Source organism: Plecotus auritus (assembly GCF_963455305.1).
Source record: "Plecotus auritus genome assembly, chromosome: 8".
NCBI lineage: Eukaryota > Metazoa > Chordata > Mammalia > Chiroptera > Vespertilionidae > Plecotus > Plecotus auritus.
In genome coordinates this window covers 159544324-159548505 of record NC_137782.1, presented here as the reverse complement: position 1 = coordinate 159548505, position 4182 = coordinate 159544324, and positions in this window count along the sequence as shown.

Sequence of the window (4182 nt, the reverse complement as noted above, 5' to 3'; positions counted from 1 at the left end):
TGGGAGTGGAGGGAGGAGCAGATGCCTGGAAGGACTGAGCAGACACAACCATCGATGTCCACATGGCACCGAGGAAGATGCCACGTTATAGGTGTGCATCAGCGGGAGGAGCGAGGAGAGAGAGGAGCAGACATTCCAGGGTGGGGCTGGGAGGAGAGGGAAGGGCCATTGGGCACATAAGCATGCTAATTGGAAGGACATTCAGTTCTCCTTTTGAGCAAAGATGCCTCAGGCCATATACATTTCTTGCCAACTTCCTTTCAACCTTAAGGAATGACTTTTCCTCCTTCCATTCTGTCTGAGCTAGTTGGCAAAGGGTAAAAACGCTTTCTGTTTATTTGTGCTTGCTTGGCAGAGCTGGAAGGACTCCTATGAAGGTTTTTTGCCCTCATCATCTTGTCTGTAAATCTCGACCCTACATGAACCCTTTCTTAACATGCTACCTGGGAATGGGAGGCGTGGTAGTACTGCCAGTAGCACTTACACCCGTTTACTGGGGAGACTATGTCTTCCAGCGCTAACCTCCAACCATGGGTGCGCCGGTCTCAGAGCAGGGCCTTCGCTGCCCCAGAACATTTTCCAAGTGAAAAAAAATTAGGGTCACTTAAAATGAAACCCAGTGACATTTTGTGCTTCCTAATTTGACACAATGGGAGGATAATCTCCTTTATTATCTTCTAAAAGTTTTTTTTAGGACTATCTAGAAATTGGTTTTTGTATATAATAGGAGTCTCCATTTTTTTTTTTTTCCTAATAGGATACCCAGATTCCCCAGTAGCATTTAATATTGAAAAATTCATCCTTTCCCCACGGTTCTGCTCCATCCCTGCAGTTCTGTTTCAACTGCCCATATAATTGTGAGTTTATTCCTGGCTTCCTATTCTGGGTCTATATGTCTACTTCCATTTGCCTGTTGTGCCAATACTGCACTCCTCTCATTGCCATAAGGATAACGTGAGAAAGATGAATAGATGCTAAAAACAGAGTAGGCGATCAAGAAGCCAAATAAATCCTACATTAAAAAATGTTAATAATAAGTAATAATATAAATAATACAATAAGCTGAATAACAAATGAAGAAAGGAAAAAATAGTAATAAATTCATACCAAACACAAAGAACTATAGAAAAAAATTTTTTTAAAAGAATGTCTTAGAAGTAGCCCAAGAAAAGACAGATTATTTATTAATGAGGGACATGACTTCTTAATATGAAGTGTGGAAGCCAGAAAACAGTGAAATGATATCTATGCTATGTTGAAAGAAAACAACTGTCAATTCTGTACCCAGTGAAAATATCCTTCAAGAATAATGGTGAAATGAAGACGTTTTCAGATAAACAACAACAGTCGTTTGCCACCTGTAGATATGCACTGGAAGAAATTCTAGGGAACATATAGTCATGCAATGCTTAACGAGGGGTAAGTTCTGAGAAATGTGTCATTAGGTGACTTTCTCACTTGCGAACATCACAGAGTACACGTCACACACCTAGATGGTCTAGCCTACACACCTGGTCTGTAGGACAGCGATTCTCAACCTTTTTCATCTCATGGCACACATGAATTAATTACTAAAATTCTGCAGCGCATCATAAAATATACTGTGTTTTCTGCCCAGCTGACAAAAGAAATAGGTATAATTTTGATTCATTCACACCAGGTGGCTATTGTGTTGGCCGTTGTCATTTTTCTATTTGATAATCCAAGGGAAAAGAGGCCAGTGACTCCGACTAAATAGTCAGTATTGTGCGCTTTAAAAATCCTGCGGTGCCCCCGTTGAAGATCAGCGCACTCCCACAGGTGACAGGAAATGTTCAGCTCCTTATAACCTGTGGGACCGCCACTGCATGTGCTGCCCATCCTTGACTGAACGCGGTTATGCGGCACGTGACTGTACTTTGCCCAAACGGGACATTACCCTAAGTGGGAAGTCTGAGAGGTGAGCACTGGAGAGTGAAAAGCCTGGCAGATGTGGCCGTCAGAGTGAACACAGTAACTGGCGGTGTTGTTGTCGTCGTCTGGGGCACAATGACAACTGCTTCGTTCCCTCTCAGGGTCCCGTGTTCTGAACTCAGCGGGCAGCTGTGCTTGTTTCACTCAGAATGTCTCGTGTGGTTTCCATTAGATGTTTGTGGGAGCCAGTCGTCCGGGGCCTCGGCCAGGACACCGTCTTATGTGGGCCGCTCTCTCCCCACATGGTGCAGCCCTCTTCTTCTCCAGCAAGGAGCGGGTTTCTTAGATGGTAGCTCAGGACTCCCAAAAGTGCAATAGTGGAAGCTGCGAGGCCATGCTAATGTTGGGTTCAGAATGTGATCTTCTACGTTAGTCAGATACCAGGTGGGGTGAAAGGTGGTTTACCGTGGTTCGTGTGGAAAACAATGGAATAATTAGTAAATAATAATACAAGAATTAAACTCTGTGTTTCATGTACTCACAACTGTAAACCTACTTTCTCCACCATATACACTGAGTGGCCAGATTATTATGATCTCTGAACGCATAATAATCTGGCCACTCAGTGTATATCCTATATAATAAAAGGCTAATATGCAAATTGTCCCCTCGACCAGGAGTTCGACCAGCAGGCAGGCTGGCCAACCGCCCATGTCCCCTCCCTCTGGCCAGGCTGGCTGGACCCCAAATTCATGCACCAGGCCTCTAATACACACACACACACACACACACACACACACATATATATATATATATACACTGAGTGGCCAGATTATTATTCATTCAGAGATCATAATAATCTGGCCACTCACTGTATATATAGAGAGAGGTCTTTTTTTCTCTTTTTCCCTCTCATCTTTGGAGACCAGGTGCCAAAGTTCACCTTCTGCGAAGTCTGCTTATGGACCAAAAGAACAGACGATTTTCAGCATGTAGCTGGCTGCTCCTGAAACTCATTTGGCTAGAGCTTTTTCACTTTCAGACTTTGAATCGTCATAAATACAAAGGTACCTTGAAGAAGTAACACAATTTATATCAGCCATTTACACCTTAGTACAAGCCAAGGACTTGAGAGATGTAATCTTTACTGCTGTAATAAAAAGAGATATTTCAAAGCCTTCGCACTCAAGGTGGGAAGGAAGGAATTTATTGAAGGATGGGTGGGACAGGCTGGATGGCACGATCAGTGTCAGAAACTTACCTCACTCACTTTTTAAGTTTCCATAGTAACTGGGGCCTGCTTAAGTCCTTGATAGGCAATAATAGCCAGGTGTCTCTTCTCAAAGGGATCTTTAGTAGGAACCCCAGTCCAAAGCCATGACGCTATAATAGCACACTTTTGGACATGCACCAGCAGGAAGGGAATGCATTTAGGGGAGTCCAAGCCTTCCCAGAGCCCCTAAAAGCACAGATTTGTTCTGTAGTGTGGTCTGTTGACAGCCTCGAACGGACACTCAAGCTACGCTTACTACAGAACGAAGACTGTATCCTTTCCCCCAAAGATCATGCTGCTCTCAGAGAACGGAGCACATGAGGTTTGGAAACTGCTTATAAATATTGACATCATAGTTGTTTTGACCTCAGTGATCCAAAGCTACCAGCAATGGGTTCAAAGTCACTGGCCAGTCTGATCGTTTTTCTCTTTGATTTCAGAAGGCCAATGATTCCTTCAGTGTGTTGGTGATGGAAACCATAAACAAGAGGCACTGCTTTCTTCTTACGTGGCAGTCTCCCATCGGAGCCCTAGTTGGTCTTACCTACACCTCGCTCAGCCTTGGGCATGAAATATTTCATTGAAGAAATGAATGCCGTTAAGTGGCTTGCTTAACTCTATTTTTCTGCACACATTCAGTGAACTAATTCTATTAGCAAAGGTTGTTGATGGTCTGAGAAACACTGAAGGAGTTCACTTTTGGCAAACATCCCTAATTTGTAATGTTGATGGCTACCGCACCCAAGGCTTCCAACTTAATTGGAAACAGTGGAATGTCATTTAGTTGTGGCTGTTTCTCTGGCTGTTAATTGAGCTGATTTGAATGCCATTAAGATTTTAATGGAAACAAGGCCTCACTAATGAACCAGAACCACCGTTTGCTGGTAGCCGGTTACGGGTAGTATGTGCACCGTGGTTCGCTCACCATGCTTCTCAGAGCAGACCCCGCCAGGGCTCCCGGCCCCAGGTCTGGATACATTTGGCATCTAGAAACAGATCTTTGAAACGGCTGGTGT